The 21,907-nt window shown below is 43.7% G+C and overlaps 1 protein-coding gene across 10 annotated transcripts in view; it reads left to right on the top strand.

The window, feature by feature from the left end:
* The first annotated feature begins 2,444 nt into the window (after nucleotides 1-2,444).
* MBNL2 (muscleblind like splicing regulator 2) overlaps nucleotides 2,445-21,907 on the top strand; it is a 118,013-nt gene continuing 98,550 nt past the window's right edge. For 7 of the 10 annotated variants that reach the window (XM_068928746.1, XM_068928733.1, XM_068928739.1 and 4 more), the window contains exon 1: nucleotides 2,463-2,585. The gene's annotated coding sequence lies outside the window, so the exon portion shown is untranslated. Of the gene's footprint in view, nucleotides 2,586-3,555; nucleotides 3,625-17,556; nucleotides 17,912-21,907 lie in introns of those variants that run through there. The other 3 variants (XM_068928726.1, XM_068928742.1, XM_068928699.1) reach the window with 3 other exon arrangements.

The raw sequence follows: 21,907 nt of genomic DNA, 5'->3' as shown, positions 1-21,907 counted from the left end.
ACTGTTCAGAGATTTTTTAAAATGCGAAACTAATAATCCACACTCAAATATCAGTATGCTACTTTGGAATGTACATTGCTGAACTGTTCCTACTGCGAAATGCTCTCAATTGGTGGAGAGATGATCTAAAATTAAGAAGATGAGGGTAAGTGCTAGTTTCTAAACTTAGGGAGGCCTAAAATTCATATAGGGAATAGCAGGCTAAGGAGTGCTATTGCTATTGACTAGGTTTTATAAAAGAACCGCGTACTGAATAAGTCGACATTAAGTAGCCATTGCAACAAAGACAAATCTCATTGAGGGATTTATTAGCAAAAATGCTGTACGTAAGACACAGAGGTAATTATTCCACCCTGTTCAGCACTGATGAGGCTCAGCAGGTCTCCGATGTCCTATTTTGGACATTATACTTCAAGAAAATATATACAAATTAGAGAACGCCTTGAGGAGAGCAACAAGTATGATAAAAGTTTTGGAGAACATGACAATTTGAATCAAAAGGGAAAGCCTGAACAGAACATGATACCTCCTGATACCTTTGTATATACACGGAAAAGATTGTCATAAACAGGATAACAATCATTTCTCCTCCACAGTCTAAAGAGAAAGACAGAATTTAATTGGCTGAATTTGCAGAAAGAGAGGTTTGGGCAAAAACTGGTTAATCAGCACAACAGGTTGCCTGAAGAGGTAACATGCTCTTCACTTGAGGTTTTTAAAAGCAGGGTAGAAAACCATCTTCGGTATGACCTAAAATATTTTAAGCTTGCTTCAGCGTGAGCAGACGCCCAATAGAAGGCTCCTTGAGATCCTACATTTTATGATTTCACCTGTGCACTAAAATCTGACTAATGGAACAACATCCTGTTGAGGCTTTCTGTACATTTAACAATGCCTTTTTCAGGTTTTCTTCTCTCATTTAATGAAGATAAAAAGAGAATGTGAATGTGCAAGGTAAGATGTTTACACTCTTGTTTATTTTCCTTCATAGAATTGCAATTCGCCAAGACCAAAATTGTGAGCAGGGAAGCAGGGAAGGAAGTGGTAGATGTGTTGCTGCTGCTGCTCCTAGTAGCCTGGGGACTACAGTCTTCAGCAGTGGGATGAGCTGGAGCACCAGCGGCTTTTTTCTTTTTTTTCCTTTTCAAAGCCATTCTCTTGAATCTTGCAAAGGATGCTCATCATATCAGGTTCTTCCTGGTGGCATCTTCAGCTAGGCTCTAGCTGGCCTTTGTTTTGTTCCATTTATTATCATTTCCTTTCAAAGGAGAGCAATATTAGCACACTTTTCTGATTGGTTACGTTCAAACATTTTTATTCATAGGGTCGCCTTGAACAAACTGGTGAGACCTGGTTTCAATTACCCTTAAAATATTAATTCATCACTCTATTCTTTAGTTTTAAAAAAAGATTTTCTTTTTGTCTCTCTTTCAGCCCTGGAATGCCAAAGGAAGTGAAACTCTGAGATGATAAGTCAAAACACTTATTTTCTTGCTCAAAATCTAACGCATTTTGATTAACAGAAATTTGAAAGTTCACTGATTCTTCTTCCAAAAGACCTCAAGGATAGTTTAAATGAATGTAATTGAAATTGAAATGTAGATGCTGTCTGATTTTTTGTTTTCCTATAAATTGTGATTCTACAGCAGTTTAAATCTATTTAAACTAGCTGTTTGTGGCCTCACTCCCGGCCACGCATTTACCGTCTCTTCATTAGCGGTCTGACTTTCTGGAGAGCCTCCTGCTCGGGGAGCTAAACGACCTGGAAACAAATCGTTTTTTGTCAGGTGAGGCTTTCGCTGTTGTGGCTCCCGAACTGTGCCACAGCGCGGGGCTTAGCTGAGCCGGCGCTGGGGCGACGGGACGGCGGGCAGGCAGGCACCGCTGAACTGCACCTGGAGTTTCACCCAGCGGAGCATGAGCGGGTGAGGCCAGCTGAATTTTCTAGCGGGAAACCAGGCAGCATCACAGCTCCCCCTTTACTCTGCCCGGGGATATTGTATGGTTTTTAGGGAAAGCTGCCAATCCTGGTGCCACAGAGACCGTGGTGCAGAAGGATCAGGGCCGCAGCGGGCACGGCGGGCCTGCGCTGGCTCTTAGCGGTGAGAGGAAAGAGCGCTTTTTGCCTGTGAACGTAACTTTAGGGGAACGAAAACTATTCAAGAAACGTGGGTCAAAACCTGGGCAGAACGCGCCCTGGAAGCAGAACAACGTGTCTGCTCCAGACATTGCCTACAATAACGACGCTTCACGGCTCCGACAATAAACAAACTGGAACAACACGCACGGCCTGAGACACCCCCCCCCCCAGCTACCGGCCGCCCCGTCTCTTCGGCCGCGGACGCGCTCGGCCCCCTCCCGCGGGGCCCCTTCGGCCGGCGGGGCCGGCCTCGGCAGGCCGCAGCCGCGGCACCGGGCGGGGCGGGCCGGGGCGGCGCGGCGGCTCGGCCCCGGCAGGGAGGGGCCGGACCGCCCCTACGCGAGCCGCCGCCGCCAGGGCGGGAGAGGTGACAGGGCAGCTCGGCGGAGGCGCCTCAGCCCGGTTGGGAGAAGCGGCTGCGCCCTCCTCCTCTCGCCTCCGCGAGGTAAGGGCGCGCCGAGCCGCCCGCGCCGCCGCCAGCCTGGCCAGGCCCCGCGTCTCGCTTCGCTTCGCCTCGCCCGCCGCTGCTCCCCCCCCCCCCCGCAACGGTCGCGGCGCGGCGGGTCGGCGGCGGCGGCGCCGGTCCCGCGCCCCCCCCTTCCCTCCCCCCCCCCCCCCGGCCTGGAGCCGGCGCGGCGAGGAGCCGTTGGCGGCGGCGGGGCCGGAGCCAGGCGGGCGGCGGGACTTCGGCGTCCGCGCCGGCCCGCAGAGGAGTTGGCGCCGCGGGGCGGGCGGCTCCGGAGCGCGGCGAAACGGCGGCGCCTCCCTGTGGGGAAGCGGGGCCGGGGCGGGGGGGGGGGCGCCCGCCGCCGCCGCCGCCGCCGCCGCCGCCGCCGCCGCCGCCGCGTTTCCTCCGGGGCGCGCCCGGGTGAGCCCGTCCCGCGGCAGCGGGCGGCCGCTGCCCCGCAGGCGGCCGCCGGCAGCCGCACACTTGTGCTAGTCCCCTCCCCACCTCCCCCCGTTTAATTTTTTTCTTCCTCCTGCTCGGAGAAGCTGCGGCGGCTGGGGAAGGTCCCGCGGGTGCGAGGCGCCGGCCTCCCTTCACGCCGTGGCGGGTGGTGGAGGGCTGCTGCCTGCCCATTATGTCTGGTTCAGTGGTGATTTATGGTTTTGTTAACTCAGCATTTGGCGGCGGGTGCGTGTTGGGGAGTCGCAGTGAGCAGAAGTAATAAGTTTTTGTTACTTCTAGAAAGGAAGCGCTCCCTGAGGCCTTGATTGCGTGAGCGTTTTGCTTCAAATTTGACGCGCACCCCCCCCCCCCGCCATTGCAGCTCTGCAGTTGGTAGCGATGGGCTGGGACTTGGGGGGGGGGGGGGGGCTCTCGCTCGTTATAAGTTTAAAAAACACTAGGCAGCACTGAAGGATTTTTTTCATTAAAAAAGGCGCTTGCTTTCTAACCAAGCTTTTTTTCCCAGCTCCAGTGAAGGTGAACGTGGGGAGGGAAAAGCTGAAGTGGTAGCATAAATGCAGCCTGAGAAACTCTGGTATGTGGAAATCAAATGTTCTGCTTACCACTGGTTTCATTCAGAAGCCATTTATTTTTATTTTTAAATATATGTGTGTGTGTGTATATATGTACATACCTACACGCATATATCTTGCTATATGACAACATTGCCCATAGGCTTCTGTTTTCAAATGTTCTGCTTTCTTTTTAGAAATAGTTGTATGTCTGAGGAGACATACAAATAACAGTAGGAATTTTACTGTGTATGTGTTTGAAACACTGGAACAACTGGTATGAATTTAGTTCGGCTATAGAGGAAGTCCATGTAGGATTAATATACTTAAGTGATAGTGTCAAACTGATATGTCCTGCTCAGGCTTGTTGTGTGGGAGGGGGTTGGGTTTTTTTTTTTTGTTTTGGTTGGGGTTTTTTTTAGCAGTACAGACTTGTAGGTAGTAGTGGAAGTGTAATTAACTTCAAACATGTGACTTGGCCTAGTGCTTATGCTTTTAACGTGGTATTCATACGTTGGTAAACATGCATAGATGTAGCCATCTGTCTTCATTTTCCCCTATGTGTGTGCATGTACTGCACTGTGCATATGTACACAAACAACAGAAGTACTTACAGCAGGTTTTAGGGCCAGGTATTCATTTAAACATCTCTGGGGAACGCTCTAAAGTTGCTGTCCAGGACTAATGGAAAGCTTTGACACATTTTTTGAGTATGTTTCCAAAAAACAACATGTTGCATCAGCATCAATGATACCAATTTGTAACTTGCAACGTTGTTTTGGTGTTAAGACTGCATACGTACAATACAGCTGTTACTGCTGCTGGAAAGCATGTAATTCTTCCTAGTATGGACAAGGCCCTTTTGTGGAGTGTCAGCTTTGTATGCTTTTAGCCTGTATATGAACCCCTGGTAGAATGCTGCAGTTTCTCCCTTCTGTGATAAGGTGGTCTGGGGATGCTCGCTGCTACTGTGCTTATTTAAAATCTAAGGCTGTGTCAGAAATTTAGTTACTAGTGTTTGAAGTCCATTTCAGTGTTTGACACTTGCTGTAGTTGCTGATATATAATTATGATGTGCTTAGATTCTACATGCAGGTGACATTGGGAATAGTTGTGGACTGCAGTATTGGTCTGCGTTGGTCTGTCTGCGTGAGGTAGCTTGCAGGATGAGGGCTGTATAGTAATGTTTTTCTGTAGCTTGAGAGATAGGTTGTTTTGTCATAGTATCCCTGCTGTTACCACAAGATTGTAACGTCTGCATTGTGCAGATATGGTGGTGGCCCACATGGCATGAGTCACTTTAACATACTTTCCCTCTGTAACTTACCTCCTTTATCGTTTAAGGCCTTCACTCTGAAGAAAAGGCTTGTTTTTAGACCTGAGCAGACCTGCCAAAATCTCAAATCTTTGGCAATGGTGTGTTTGGGATTGTGATGCTGAAAACTTCATTTGAGCATCACTTTCTTAAATTTGGCTTTTACAGAATAACAGTTGTCATAAGAAGATTAAAAATAAAGTCTACTTGCTGTTAACACTTGGTGGGTGAAATTTTCATCTCTTCTGTTACATCTGCTCTGTAGTTTTCATTGCTGATTGCCTAGTTGATAGAATTGTGCTATGCAATACTAAATAAATTAATGCTTTTAGTGTGTGCTGTTTAAACTAGGGATTCCTAAACTGATGTGTATGTACTGTAGCAAAAGTGGCAAATGAATCCTGTCACTGGTGACGTGACTGCTGTAAGTTTGGGAACCTTCCTGGTCTTACTTCTTAGGTTAAAAGCGGAACTATAAGGCGGTGAAAAAATTCTGTTAACAATTTATGGCAGTAACAAGTGTTGGGCAAACATAGTAAATTGGTATTTCTATTGCTGCCTGATGGTCTTAGATGCTTTTACATCCTCTGAGCCGCTTTTGGAATCTCAGTAACATGGTATGATAATTTCACTTCTTACGTTGCTGAGTAAAATTATACAGCCTAATTTATTTAGGTTTGGCAGGTTCTCACTGAAACTAATTCTGTGCTAGGTGAATGAACAGCCTGCTTGTATACATTGCCTCTTTTTCACTTTTAATAGTCCCTGAGAGGTCTTATTTTGATATTGCTTGAATCTTACTACTAGAATCTTTCAGAATTTGGTCCAGCCTGCCTCTAGAAACAGAAACAAAGAACCGTGAACCAAATTAAACCTGTTATCAAAGAAGGTGTTTTAATACCATCAGTTTTCAGGGTAGAAATCTCACTTCAAGTGGCTCCATCAAGTCCTACGATCACATTTACTGCTCTTCTATAAATTTTTCTGACAGTTTGTTGTTTGCTTTCTGGTGCTGAAGTACTCAAGACAGATGTGAACACACTGCCTTAGTCTTTGCAGAATTGCAAAGTAACCTAATTGGGTTCCAGATCTTGCTAGTTTTTTTCCTCGTGTCCCTCTATCATATTTCAAACTCTTTCTGCCTACTCATTACTCCTTTCCAAATGTCTTTTGCCAATTGAATCTTTGCTGGATCACTTTTTCCCCAAATGAATTATTATTCGTTTTCTCTTAGACACCCAAGAAAGAAAATGCCTGATGGAATTTTCTTTTTTTTATTTATTATCTTTCTTCAATGATCTCCCACATTCATTTGCAACTTTATGTAAGTAGAGCTGGTTAGAAAGTGTTGATTAAAATGTCATTGAAGTGAAAGTCAGGAAAAGTGTTGATCAAAAATACTTTTCATTTTCTAGTCACTCATTCCTGGTGAATAAGCTTTTAAAAATAAAAACAATCTCCTATTTTGACTGATGATATTTTCCCTGCACTTTCTGTATGGTCTGGATTGTTATTGTTGAATTATTTGTGATAGCTGGATTTGCCACCATTGGTTTGCTTAAGGCTTCAGAGAAAAAGAATATTGAAACACTTACTAAATTTGGAATAAAAATGCACTCAGCTATGGCTCAAACAAATACAACTATGAGGGAAGAGTAGACTTCTTCAAAGAGCTTAAAGCAGTGAACAACTCCATAGTTTAGAAATGTCTCTGTCCCTGACTTGCAGCTGCACACCAACATCTTTGGCTTGTGTTCAGTGACTGATGAAAATGATTACTGTCAGTGGTTATTCTTCTGTGGAGATTTAGGTAGTCCTTTCACTACGCTGGGCCTAGGCCACAGAATGTTTCAAGATGGTGAGCAGGTTCTTGGAACAGTGTGAGCATGCAGTTTGGAGAATGGGAGGACAAGTTAAATGATGGCATGCAACCATGTTACTGAGGAAAGACACGGCATGTTCTGGGTTAACAACATTTCCTAGAGTGAAAGACTTCATGCCCTATTGTAGTGTATTACATCTGTAAGTCACTCTGTTTAAGTAGGGCTGAAACGGCAACACTGTCATTGAGCGTGGTTTCAGTATGAAAGTATAATGTCAGTGCAAAGTCCAGAAATACTTCTGACCTATGACCAGCTGGAATCGTGTATCTTAAAGCAACAAAACCAGAGTCTGTCTGTGGCTGCAAGCTCTCGAAAGTGTTTTCCTCTACCCATTGGTGAATTCTAGGGTTAGGTTTAACTTCGACTGTTCCTCCACAGCAGGTCATTTTGATTGTGCTAGAGCTGTTTGTGGTGAAGGATGAATAAGCCTGTTGTTTGCATATTGAAAGAATTGGAGTCTGTACTTTCTGACTAGTTCACCTAGTGGTTTGATGCTGATGTTGGAAAGAATTGTTGAGAGAATCTAGCTGTGTAGGTCTCCACAGGGCAAGGGCTGAGTGATGGTAGAATAGTTTCCCTTTGCTACTAGTTTATCCAGAAGGGTCCCAGACTATTTATCATATTTTTGTGGGCCCTTGTTAAGTTTCCCCCCGCAAGGTGAGACACAATTATTTCATGCCTGATAGTAGCAAAACGAAATTAAGGAGACTGAGTATGTATCAGCCCACTATCCTCTGACAGGAGGTCATTTAAGGTATCAGCCTCCATGTCCTCTTTAGTTTGGTGTCTCTGGTCTATAGCATTGAGTTCTATTAGGTCAGCCTGTAGCCAGCTTTGCTACTGAGCTTTCTCAGGAGTGAGAGATTTGGCACTAGCCAGTGGTTGCTAGGGTCAGTATATCCCTGGTGAGATCCTTCGGTAATGGTAGGACTGTTACATTTCCAAGGAGGAAGGGAAACTTCTGAATATTTTGTTAACGATTTAGAACTGGAAGTACTATGAATGGAGTTCACAGATCTTAGAGGAAAAACTTCTAACGTACAGAGATGTATTCAACTTGGGTTGTCTAAGCTGGCTGTTAAGTGTGTTCAGGTCAGCTGAGAAGGTGTTCCAAATGTATGCAAGGTTTTCAAGGAAATAGAGTATTTCCTTGCAGTGCTCTATGTTTATGTGGACATTTTAAGCTCTCAGCGTTGATGTCCAGGCCTGTAAGCCAGGTCAGTTTCCTCAAGAGGAGATCTGAAAGCTTTAGGATAATAGGAATATTTTCTTTGCCTCAGCATAGGCTTTGATGAATTACGTATTTGCTGTACATATCAGCCTGTATTTGCTGTTCTCACATGAGGATTTTCTGTCTTATGTGTGTATACAGTGAGATGTCAAAACATCAAGGCAATTTTTGTGAGCATTACTGGAGCAATGGTTGTTGGGGGTTGAGTGTATTTATGATCAGTGCTAGTGATACAGTTAGTGATTCCCTTAGCCCTCAGGCCCCTGTCCTGCTACTGTCCTTTTATGAGCTGTAGAAGTTCTTTGAGTTTCTCAGTCTTTGCTCTACTGAGGGCTTCTCAAGTTACAGGAAATGGGAAGTTCTTTAACTTGTTTCGGTGAAATGTTCTTTCCAAAACAGCAGTAGTGTTGTGAAATCATTAATCTTCAACTTCTATGCAAAGGGTCTGGCCCAAAGTATGGTGAGGTCTGCAGGTTGGACTGGAGGTAACTTGTGAAGATTCTGAGGAAACTATGAGGAAGCTGTCTTTTCCTATGAAACTATGAAAAGATGAGTTTTCGGGACTTCCGCACGTTCGGCCTTGTCAATATGTTTGTCGAAATTGCCAAGGTTTTTCATCCCGGGAGATTAACCTTCCCTTACAAGATATCAGGGTTAGCTTTCCTAACTCTGTTTGTTTGTTATAATCTTTAAGTGAATAAATATTAGCTTTAGCTTTTCAGATGAATAAAATCTAATAAAGATGCCTTAATAGAGGCACCTTAGGTTGCGTATTTGCAGAACAGGTGAATGAAGTACCTTTTGTGTTCTGCTTGTGTTCGAGTCTTTGACTTACAGAGCATCATGGAAGAAAGAAAAGGGAAGAAAAGGGAAAACGAAAAGAGGGGGGGAAGTCACAGGATGTAGATCTTGACCAGACAGCTTTTAGTGATGCAATGTATATCTGGTAATTTGCTCTTTGGATTCACAGAATCACAGAATATCTGAGGCTGGAAAGGACCTCTGGAGATCATTTGGTCCAATCCCCCTGCTCAGACAGGGTCAGCTAGAGCAGGTTGCCCAGGCCTCTGTTTAGCTGAGTCTTGACTATCTCCACAGTTTCTCTGGGTAGCCTGTTCCAGTGATCAGCCATCCTCACAGTGAAGTGTTTTTTATGATCAGAAAGAATTTCCTGCTTCAGTTTGTGCCCATTGCTTCTCATTCTGTCACTGGGCAGCAGTGAGAAGAATCTGGCCCCATCCTCTTGACACCCTCCAGTTATTTATACACATTGATAAGATCCTCCTAAACCTTGTCTTCTCGAGGCTAAGTAGTCCCAGCTCTCTCAGCCTCCCCTTGTATGAGAGTTATTGCGTTCTCTTAATCATCTCCATGGCTGGACTCATTCCAGTAGGTCCATGTCTCTCTTGTACTAGGAGCCCAGGACTGGACCCAGCACTCTAGATATGGCCTCCCCAGGGATGAGTAGAGGGGAAGCATCACCTCCCTTGCTCTGCTGGCAGCGCTCTTCCTAATGCAGCCCAAGATACAGTTGAGCTTCATTGTCAGGAGGGTACACTGCTGGCCTGTGTTCAACTTGTCATCCATCAGGATCCCCCCCAAGGCCTTCTCTGTAAAGCTGCTCTCCAGCTGGTTGGCCCCACCTGGATTCCTTCCCAGGTGTAGAACATTATATTTCCATTTGTTGGACTTCATGAGGTTCCTCTCTGCCCATTTCTCCAGCTTGCTGATGCCCTGCAGCTCAACTGTCTGGTGTATCAGCCACTCCTCCCAGCCACTCCTATCTGCAAACTTGCTGAAGGTGCATTGTGTCCAATCATTCAGGTCATTAATGAAGAGGTTAAACAGTATGTACCCCTGGGGTACACCAGTAGTGACTGGCCTCCACCTGGACTTTGTGTCGCTGGTCACAACCCTCTGAGCCCAGCTGTTTGGCCAGTTTCCAGTCTGCTTTGCTGTCCCCCTATCTAGCCCATATTTCATTAGCTTGTTTATGAGGATGTTATGGGAGACAGCGTCAAAAGCCTTAATAAAGTAAAGTAAATACATAAGGAAAGAGCAGTGGATGTTGTTTACTTTATCTACTGAGCCAGTCATCTCGTCATAGAAGGCTATCAGGTTTTGGATAAGCTTCCCTTCCTAAATCCATGCTGACTACCCCCAGTCACCTTCTTGTCCTTCATGTATCTGGAAATAGTATCCAGGATTAGTTGCCCCATCGCGGTCCCAGGGATTGAGGTGAGGCTGACTGGCCTGTAGTTCCCCAGATCCTCCTTCTTGCACTTCTTGAAGTTAGGGATGACATTTGCTTTCTTCCAGTCCTCAGGGGGCTCTCTGATCAGCATGACTTTTCACTGCTAGGCCACTACTGATTGTCTTTGATATCAGCTAGCTCCCTCAGCACCCATGGGTGCATCCCATCAGGGCCCAGGTACTTGTATGTTCAGTTTGTTTAAATGTGCCCTAACCTAATCCTCCTCCGTTGAGGGTAAGTCTTCATTGCTGCAGACTTCCCCTCTGGTGTCAAGGGCCTGGGATTCCTGAGGGCCAGCCTCACAAGTGAAGACCAAGGTGAAGAAAGCATTCAGTACCTTGGCCTTTTCCATGTCTTTTGTCACCAGGGCTCCTGCCTCATTCAGCAATGGGCCCAAATACTTCCTAGCCGCCTTTTTGCATAAGCTTATGCTTATGTACTTGTAGAAGCTTTTCCTGTTGCCCTTCATGTCCCTTGGCAGATTCAATTCCAGATGGGCTTTGGCTTTCCTAACCCCATGGCTGCATGCTTGGACAGTGTCTCTGTATTCCTCCTGGGTCGCCCGTCCCTTCTTCCACTTCTTGTACACTTCCGTTTTTATGTTCAAGTTTAGTCAGGAGATCTGTGTTTATCCATGCAGGCCTCTTACCACCTTTGCTTGATTTCCTGATTGTGGGAATGGACCATTATTGAGCTTGGAGGAGGTAATCCTTAAATACCAGCCGTTTCTCTTGGACTTCTCTTCCCTCCAAGGCCATATGCCACGAGATTATTTTCCAAGCAGGTCCCTGAACAGGCCAAAGTCTCCTCTCCTGAAATCTAGGCTTGTGATCCTACTTCTGCTCTGCTCCCTCCTTGCAGGATCCTGAACTCCACCATCTATGGCAGCTGCAGCAAAGGCTGCCCCTGCTTTCACATCTTCCTTGTTTGTAAGGAGGATGCCCAGCACAGTGCCTCCCCTCGTTGACTTCTTGACCTCCTGTGGCAGGGAGTTGTGATTCAGTATTACCTGTTGGCAGTTAGAGATGGGTCTTAACGTCCAGTCAGCACTGAAACAGGTTGCCCAGAGAGGTTGTGGAGTCCCCTTCCCTGCCGATGTTCAAAACCCACCTCGACGTGGTTCTGTGCAGCATGCTCTAGATGACCCTGTTTGAGGAGAGGTCCCTTCCAACCTTGGCCATTCTGTGATTCTGTGTTACTCGGTTCATTCACTTAATTTCATACTACTTTATGCTGTTTGCTTCCCGTTTGCTGTGGAGTGTATTTCTTGTGCCACTTAGAGCTTTTAGAAGGTTACTCTGGTTCTTTTTTTAATTCCTTGAACAATCTGTTCCATGTTTATACCGTGGCAGATGAAGAAGATTGTGCAATTCGGATTGCTGGTTGTCATGGGAGAGGCATGGATACCTTGTGCTTCTTTCTAGAGGCATGGATACCTTGTGCTTCTTTCTAGAGATATAAGCTGTTGAATCCTGGGATTGGTCAGAAGTAGAAATGCATCCGCTGGGCGTAGTGGTGAGTGTGGACAGGAGGGGTGAGGGCATAATAGCAGTAATGGTAAGACTGGGGTACGTTCCAGCAGAAGGAGAAATTGTCAGTGTTCTTCCAAGCCGTTCATTTTCTTGAAATAACCTGTCCTCACTGTTGTGAGTTAGAGGAAGAGGGAAGAAAAATCAGTATATATTTTCTGAGCTGTAAAGTGGTCTCTTGACTAATAGAGTGGCACTAACTGGAGGCCAGAGCTGGGTGGAGCTCGATACTCCTCCCTCATGAAGCAGCAGAGCGGTTTAGTAGTCTGAGTTGTGATGATGGCCCCAGGGCGGACAGAAGGATTGTTTTCACTTTCTAGAAGGCCTATCTCATTCTTTTCTAAAAATTTCAAAGATGATTGAAGCACTTTTTCCTCACAGTGGCACAAGCAGTAGCAAACATGCTAGAGCTGGTCCTTGCTGCTACTGAATCCCTAATGGAGGATTTTCTCCTGAGACAGTCGCACACTGGAAAAAAAAATGGAAAAAGGGATGTGGAACTTTATGCTCAAGTCTTTTAGGATTGAGCTGTTGCATATGAGTTTTCTAAACTGAAGGAATGGTCCAAAATGCTGTAGTTACTTCAGCAAGATTTTGTCGGTTTGTTCGTAGTTGTTTATGTCTTTCAGCAAAAAAGACTGAAAAAAAGGAGTAAAGGGAATTTTTTTTTAAAGGTTATGTTTTTGAGCTGCCAGTACACTTGAAGTTATGTTGTCTCGAAAAGAAACTTTGGAGACAGCCATAATAGGAACTGTCCATATCAGAGTTTGAATTCTGAAGGATCTGTAAGGAACTCTTCTAGGAAGTAAGCACTGATAACTTTATTCTTCTGTTGTCCACCTGTCTTTCAGTAGTTGAAAGAGATTTTGGTGAAATGTTGTGCGTGTTATTTGTAACTATCTTTAACAAATGGAAGTGCACTCAATGCATCAAATATCTAAGAGGGTAGAAGTAGTAGGGCGCAAAATTCTGTGGACCTTTACGTGCAGGATCCAGGGCATTTTATCTGTCCCTGCTGTCAGTACTTCAAAGAAGAATCAAAAGAAGCAAATGCAAAACATTTGAGTGATATTCCCTTACCCTCCCAAGTGCTGTGCCAACAGTAGAGGGAAGAGATAAAGCTAGAAGTCTTTCTGGTTCATCCATTGGGAGCTGAGCACGCATTCATTGCTTTGACTGAAAGGCAATACTTTTAGCTCAGATTAAGTGATGTTGCCATCTGTAGATCCAGTGAATGTCTACTAATGTGAATAGAGAATTAGAGCTAGAGAGGTTGAGGGCATTGGGCTGCTTTAGTCTGGTAAAAAGGAGGCTAAGGGACAATCTAAAGCTAAAAAAGGAGGTTAAGGGACAGCTGCTTACAGCTACTGGAAGAGTAGTTACAGAGATAATAGGGCCAAACTCTTCTTAGTATTGCTAGATGACATAACAGGGGGCAATGGCCAACAATTCTTGCTTTGCAAGTTTATGTTGGACATTAGGAAGATCCTTTTCACTAGAAGGGTGGTGTGGCACAGGAACACGTCATCCGGAGAAGCTAATATCTGTCCTAGGAGCTTTTCAGGACTCATTAAGATAAAGCCACAGCTGACCTGATCGAGTGTTGCTCAGAGGTCTCTTCCATCCAATGTTTCTGTGATTTTTTTTTTTTTTATTTTTGAACACGAACCAATATCTTTTGTACAACTCTGAACTGAGCTGAGCAGCTCTCTCTTGATCCTTGGTGCTAAGCTGAATTTTATATTCTCAGTACTGCTTTTGTAGTTTAGATAGCAGTGCTCTAGTGATCAATCCTGAGATCACTAGGGTGGGCCTAAATATTTAGGGCCTGATGACCTGCAGGATACTTCTGCCCTGACAGGTTTTGTTGTCACTCCCAGCAAAGAGAGAAGGGGCACTACCCTCTGGGTGGTTAATATGACCTAAACAGGCAAACTCCTCCTCGTGCGCCTGGCACAGGTGGCTTTTGCAGGTGAGGCGTCACTGGGTTCCCCAAGAGCACCGTGCGCTCTGGTGGAATTGATCATACAGTCCTAAGTTCATAGGACTATATACAGCAAAAGATCTGGTCTTCATCTTGCTCTTTTCTTCTGCAGTGCCTTTTACCTAGTGCTTAAGTAAGCCAAAGGTAGCAGACAGGATGCCTTCTAAGCTTATTTTGGGTGTACCAATACCTATTAGTGCCAAAATTTCATCATTATTAGAACTGGTACGAGGGGGAATAGCCAAATGAATGTCTCTGTCGATTTTACTTAGGGTTTTGGGGGATTTCTGTTTTAGCTTGGTTTGCTTTTTGAGAGAGAGGAGAGTTAAGAGTAAAATACGGAAGAGGTAAAGCGCATAGTGTTGGAGAGCTGGAGTCTATCCACTTACAGACTTCTCCCTACAAATAAATTCTTGGTTCTGTCTTTGAACTCCTGATGAATGAATTACTGCATGTTTTTTCTTTTCTTTTTTTTTTTTTGTTTGAGGCACTCTTTATAGAGTTTACTTCATTTTTGGGGTGGTGGGATTAAATCTTGATGTGTGCTGTGTGAGCCATACTGCCATCAGAGACTAGGCTTTTGGATGCTATTTTATCGCACACTAATGCTTCTGCTATGGATGTGAGAACCTTGTTTCTTGTCTTTCGTTACTTCTACTTGTTTGTTTTTTTTCTTGAGTGAAAGCAATTCTTGTTTCCTCCTGTTTATACAGCTACTTATTTTTTATGTTGCCGTTAACTTAGGATGACATCGGTAAAAACAGTATTATGTGACAGAGTAGTTAGGCCAAGGATGACCTATAATGTATAAAACTGTTATACAAATAAAAGTATTCCAGACACTTCACAGTAATCAGACAGCAAGTTAAAGCAAAGCAACCTTTTTTGAGGTGAAAAGTGAAATTTGGTGCAAAACCAATGACCATTTGAACATGTGCAACTCTGATGCTTAAAGAAAAGCTTGCCTGGGTGAACACAGACCCGCAGACTTCACAAAACAGAGCTGCCTGCTAACCGAAAGACTAGTTGCTTGCCAGCAGTTCACTTGGCATAGCTTTCTCCTACCTGTCATCCATACTTCACAGAAAGAAATAAAACCCTTTACTTACATACTCCAGGCCTCTCCTCCTTGCCAAGGTAATGCTTTGTTAATTACATGGAGTATTCTGCTCTTACATATACAGGCCATTAATTGTTGTAAAAGCGTGAGGGATTCAGTCGTGCTCTGACTGATTTTAAAAAACAAAAATTATCCAATTGGCTCTCATTTTCTGTGAAGTCTCTGAGAGCCTCTTTTCTCTGCTTACAGTGAAGATTGCTTGCTGGTTTTGCTGCATGCCCCGGAGCATCTACCCTACAGGCTCAGGCTGTTAAGTGGCAGCTTGTAGGGAAACGCCAGCTTGCATCACCTGTTAAATGCAAAGGAACATTGCACACTTTTATTGCAACAGTGTGCCAAACAAATAGAGTAATTTTAATGAATTAAAAAGATTGAGTTGAATTGTTTTTGTGCCAATTGAAGAGGGGGAAATTCAGAATACTAATTTAGTTTCAGTGGCATCTTTTCCCCTTTGGATTTATAATTGACTAATAAAATACAGCTTTTGAATTTAAAAGATAATTCAAGAGTCCTCATTACATCACTGGTGAGATTTATTATTTGCAACCATTACTTCAATTTTTTATAGGATTTGGGATACATTAGAGGCTAATAACTGAAGCTTCGTAGATGATTTAAAAAGTACATATTTGGTTTACCTGCAGAAAACGTAATTAGAATACTTTTTTCATGTAATCATGTGAAGGTTTAATTCTGGTAGTTTGGGAACTTGTTAGATTGCTGCTTGATCTTCCCAGTACATTGGCCATTATAGGAAGCCAGTAAAGTTTAGCTTCTTGGGATAAGGGCAGGAATTTGAATATACACATCCTCCACCTGTGCTCCCTGAAACACAAGGTGGTTTTCCTATATACTGTATGTGGCTTTGTGGATGAGGTTAGTAAGTTCTCTGCCTAGATGATTTATCAAATGGTTTCCTCTTGTTGTGAGTTTGAGTAGGAGCTACTCCAAATCTGAGGCCAGAACAATAGCTACGGAGGAAATTAGTCATGGAGGAATCTGAGGAGGAAGGAGCATGTTTTTACCAGCCGTGAAAGAACTTCCCTATACACAGTGGTCTTGTTAAATCTTGTTTAGGCATTACAGAATAGCGGCAGTTTACACCTTTGCATTGTTTCCAGCTGGATATTGAAAACTTAAGGGTACAACTCTTTTTACATTTGGCACATTTGGAAAGTATTCTTCACAAGCACATGGATTTTCAAGTACGTTTTTATGAAGGCTTGAGCATTCAGCATTTATTTCATCTAGAGTAAGACTTGGAAGACTGCCATGAGATCATTCCCTGATTGTGGTGGATGCTGTACAGAAGAGGGGGACATGAAGTCACTTAGCAAAGGGGAGGATTTATCTTGAATTTACTACATATGTTGCTGCCTTAAATAGCGTTTGTACCCTTACCGTATGATTCCCTGTGAATCATGAAAGAGCTATTCTGAATAGTGTTCCATGGTTGAAGATAAAGGACTTGGTTTTGTATTTACCTCTTCCATATTCTGCTAAAAGAGCTGGAAACATCTGTTTTGAAAGTGTATTGAGGAAATGGTTTACATTTTGGTGTGGGTTCAGGTATCTAAATATACAGCATCTGAAGTGACACTAGACTGTTTCATATCTGAGACATCTGCATGGGCCTGACAGATATGACCCAGAACATACCAGTGACTCAGTCTTTTCTGCGGTGGTGGATGGAGGCCAGCGGGGATTCCCTAGGGTGTCTGAAATGGCACTAAATGTTTTTTTGGATGGCTAAACTTTTAAAGATTAATGTTTTAATAACAGTTCTGTGATTTCATATTTCAGATCATCAACCTGCAAACAGCTTTTTCAGCTGTCATGAAGAAAAATAGAATCATTTTCCTAATAAAACTTTTACAGAAGCCTGCATTCTAAAAGCTGATTAATATAATGGTTTGCCAGTGTTATATTACTGAACTTAGTAGATTTCTTACTGATTCTGTCTATATGTTTTACCAACCCTCCCTCGCAAAAATCCCCAGCAAAACCAAAAACAATCAGAAAGACGATCCCAGTCCAGCTCCTTTTTGGTTAATTTGGTTTCACTCAGTTATTCAGAGGAGGTGGAAGAAAGCATGAACAAATGCAAGGATTGATGTTCAGTTAGGGAAAAAAACAAGAAACGTGTTCAACATAGCTTAAGAGAACAAGCTTTTGCACTTATATAGCAGCAAAGCTGGGGCATGCTTATAGCAAGCTGAGGATTTACACTGAAGTTCTATCTGCACATTGTCAAAACACAGGTGTTCTTCAGCTATGTGTTGATGTCTGTAGTTATTTTAAATGAATTTGAAAATCAAAAGTGCTATCCAATGCAGGTAACTTAAGTATTTAAATTTTAGGTTCCTAATAAAGCTTCTTCTTCAGTAAAATTTCATCTTTTATATGTTTAATGAAGGACTCAATAGAAGGACCCTAAGGGTGAGGAGCTCAGGTAATCAGGAGAGAGACGCAGGCAGTTACAGGACATGATACATCTGCTAGAATTCAGATACTTACTTTGGGATAAGATGAATCACAGCCTACAAATACCTATTTCTCTTCAGTGACTATAAAGAGAGAGGGGGAGTAGAGTGACTCAGTGAGATGGGGTTGTTTATATTTGGTCAAATATATTTCAGGCTAAGTGCATAAGGATATATCCAGAGGCAGCTGAGCTCTCCGGTGCACCTGGGATGTCTCAAATATTCAGCTATAAAACCTGGTGGGAGCATACTTATAGCTCTCATTTGAGAAGAGTGATGAACATGCCAGCCCCAGCTGAAACCAGTGTGTGAAGCAGGAGGTGCTTAGGTACTCAGTTTTCATCCTAATGGGGAATTGGTGTCATCCCAACATCAAGTCAGAAAACAGACAGGGTGTGTGCCTAAACCTATGTATTTGGGTCTCACAGTTTAAACATGGCTTAAATTCCCTGTGCAACCAGCGGAAGGAGAGAGGGGATTTGGAAGGCCTCCAGAAGCCACCGTAAGTTTGGTAAGATTGAATCCTAACATCTATTTCGCATGTATGTTTGTTTTTGCGGTGTGGTTTCATTTCCTATTTCTCTCAGCATAGATGATGAGAATAGAATAGCTTGTCGTCATGTCTGTTTACAATCAACTTCAAGTTGTTCTAGGTTAGGGAGACCTTACAATGTTTGGTTGCTAGGATGTTTAAACAAGTGAAATACTGTTTTTACCAATAAGTGTATTTTAAAAACCAAAATTAGACCTAACAGTGCCCTTTCAGAACAGTAAACTTGCTTCCAATTACTAACTTGAGTATTGGGCAGTGCTAGGGATTTATTTCTTTTTTAATTTTTGTAATTTACAGTGGTTTCTACCAGCAGTTCACAGCTCCATTAGAGATAGGAGTAGGGAGGCAGCTACCAAAGGCGAGGGTCTTGCTTCAACGCTGTTATGCATGAACAGATCTAGGTATCTAGACTTACGCTCTCAGCAGCTGCCTGGAATTTTTTGTATACTACCATTTGGATCATAGCTACCAAGGTTGAGTTTTGCTTGTAGTAGCAGCTGTGGGAAGTTACTAGGGGAAGAGTCTATTACTGACACAAGGAATAGTTTTGAAGTTGTTTTCGCCATTGCCGAATTTATCAAAACGTCACTGTTGCCACAAGTAATCTCTGCATGCCTCAAAACCATCTTTCTACTATACTAAATGTCATGTAAATTGCTTGCCATCTTAAGCGCTTGTGTTATATATGTGCCACACGTCTTACATAACTCTATTTAAATTGAGAAGTTGGATGTTTCTGAGATTATTCCTATTATTCAAGAGTAAAGAAAAAAAACCCACAGGTTTTGCATGTTCCAGTTTTTATTTATTTATTTATTTTTAACTTCCCAAATAGTCCAGTTTTCTGTATAAGTGACATCCGCACCCTTCAGAAAATTGTTTGTAGCAGCATTTTTACTTTGGGTTGTTAATTACAGAAGCACGTCTAACAGAGCAGATGGCATTTTCTGTATTCCGAATTTACCTTTCATTTGTTATTCTTTGTCGTGTTTGACATCTGAATTTCTCTGCTCCTCTTTGATTATGCCATTTTGCAATTAAATATATAATAAGATTTTATAAATAGGCCTGAAAGTTAAAATAATGTCCTTTTTCTTTTGTAACTGATGTGAAAAATGAGTGATTAGGTGGATCCATCTTAGCTTTGGATCCGTCACTTTGGAACACCTCACTCAATGCACACAGCAGATATTTTAAAAAATATCTCTCTTTTAAAAATATCTCTTTTTTTTTTTTTCCCTCCAATGAACTCATGCCTTATTTGCTGCACAATACTCACACACCATTTTTGAGAAAGATTGTGTATTTTCTCATGAGCTTTGCAATGGGGTTCACAAAGGTGACATGACTTATTTTCAGCACACCCTTGTGATTTGAGGGGTGTTTTATCCTTTAACTGGGGAGGAACTAAAATATAGTCATCCGCAAGAAGATCAAGGTGAGCATGTGGGGCTGCTAATTTTGGGTTTAAATTTTGAAAGGCCTAGGAATAACTTTTCGGAGCACTTGAGCTTTGTAGAACACTTTATGTATACAGACCAGAATGCCCCTTTGACTTCAGTTGAAGCTCTGCAAACTTAAATCTAATTCTGCAAAAAACTCTAATTCTGCAAATCTAACTCTAAATGTTTCAAACTGACCAACTGAAAAATGAGAGATTGCCCCGTTGCCAACTAAGAGTTTTTAGTTTAACTAATTGACTTATCTTTGTATAGGAACTTTTTGGCAGAGATAGGAAATGCTGCAGTTTTTCAGGACAGTGCTCAGCTTCCTTAATTGTGAGACTAGCTCTTCTCCTCCTGCAATCCCTTGCCTTGCTCACTTGCTTTATACCTTCTGGCTTTGTGAGGAAGGAGGCAAGAGTCCTGCCCGCAAAGCTGTTACTCACCACAGGCCTGATTCATTCCCGCAACAGTCTGTCCTGTACATGGAGTGAGGCAGTGGTTTGTGTAGTTAAAAGATTCAATATAGGTATTATGAAGCAAGGATGCCGAAACAAGGTTGTACGGGCAACGCTGAATCTCAGTGTTTCTCGTTCTTGTGTTAGTCTTAATGTTTTTGAGGTAACTTGCTAATTTCCATCTTAAAAACAAACTAACCTCCCCCCGAATTTCACAGTATCTGTGGTCAGGTGAGTGTGGGTATGGTTCAGCAGGAAGACCTTGACTGTGTGTGTGCTGCTGCACAGAAGAGGGCCAGGGACTGAGGGCTGGCCCTGAAGCCAGGTAACATGATTGGCTTGCATCTACACTGCATAGCACCAGCCCCTTTGAGAGCAGACTGGCAGTGTCTAGCCTATGTACCATTTGGCCGTGGGCTGTGTTTGCACCCTCTGTGGTGTGCCTGGGCCATAAGGCATCGTTCTTATTTTTGGGGGGTGTGTTCTGGGAGGAGGGAGTTGACTCAGCAACGGAAATAATCGTAAGGGCTGTATTGCAGCCCACCAGTGTGGTGGTCTCACAGCTTGAAACTGAGGATGCGTTGCATGCCCTAGCATGTTTGAGAGTGTAAGGCCTTCTGGGAAAGCCTTAATGGACTGCATAACCTGAAGGGAGCTGGATCTGGCGCAGATGCATCCTTTGGAGAGATGTGCCTGGTACTATGCCCAGGAATACCTTGGCATAGGACCATGGGAGCTAGTGGGAATGATTCAGAGCAGATCCAGGGAGTGGGCCAGCCGTTAAGAAAGCTGTATAGCCAGTGCCTGCGCTAGCCCCATGGCCCTCCTCCACTTAGCAGTAAAGCGGTGCCCTTATGATCCAGGTTTCTGACAGTTGGGCTATCTTTATTTGGGAGCAATGATAGCAAGGAGCGTTACCAACTTCAAAGCGTGCCATGCTTTACGACTGTTTCGCAGAAGTTTGATGGCCACAGAGGGAGGGGAGGGGATTTAAGTTGTGGGCCCCCTTGAAGATGAAAGAGGGAGTGTGTTAGCAGGCATGTTTCTTTCTGAATGTGCCTCTCCGTTTTGTCCTGTCCATACTGTATCTCTTTACTCCTCGCTCCCTGCCTGCCAGGTCTACCTGGTCTCTGGTCTCTCCCTTTTCTGCCCAACATCATGCCTTATTTTGGTCCATGCTACCTTTCTCCTGCTCCCACTGCAGTTTCTCTCTCAAGGGTCTTCCTCCGATACCTCTGTGGGGTACTATCAGAAGGGTCATGAAAGCAACAGGAGAGACTTGTCCCGCTAGCAGTTCCAGCCTCTGGGGTCTGGCAGATGGGAGCAGCAGTTACAGGGGGGAATCCTGCTAATCTCCTACAACTTGAGGCCATTACATGCTCAGTTGCAGTGTCTGGATGGTGCCCCTCTAGTCACATACAGACATTTGGAGGAGTTGGGGGATGCTTACTGCAGAAGAATTTTTGAGATTTACATTGCGGAGTTCAAAAAAATAGGATAGTGTTTATTGTTGAGTGAATTCTAGCGGGTTTTATAGCTTTGCCAAATAGGAACATGTTTTCATAAGACTAGCAAAAGGTGTATCCTTGATTTAAAAAACAAACAAACAAACAAACCACCCTGAGAGATATGAGAGATCAGCACTCTATCAAATTTCAAGACTGCTCTGTCAAGGGCAGGGGAAGCAGAGATCTTCTTCTAAATCGGTGAGAAGAGTGGCAGAGCAACAGATTTTTGTCTAGGCTAGCTCAGAAATGGGCAAACTGTTTTTGGCAGAAAAACAAATAAATCCTGCAGCAGATGTCCAGCATGGAAAATTTTAACACTGGCAGTTCCAGTTTGGCAAAGTCAAAAAAATGTGAAAATAGCAATAAGAAGCCCCAGGCCCCCTTAATAACAGCTGGAATCGCCACCCCTGCCAAGAGCGTGCACTGTCTCCGGGGTCTCCTGAGACCTGGCAGAATCAGCTATTTAGTGGCTTTTTGTTGTTGTTTGTTTTTATTTTTGTTTTAGTAGCGCACAAATAGAGCGAGACTGGTGGGGTGATGCAGCGA

The sequence above is a fragment of the Struthio camelus genome, chromosome 1, assembly GCF_040807025.1.
Source record: "Struthio camelus isolate bStrCam1 chromosome 1, bStrCam1.hap1, whole genome shotgun sequence".
In the NCBI taxonomy this organism is placed as follows: Eukaryota; Metazoa; Chordata; class Aves; order Struthioniformes; family Struthionidae; genus Struthio; species Struthio camelus.
Note: the sequence above shows the minus strand (reverse complement) of the source record. Positions and strands in the feature narration are given on the sequence as shown.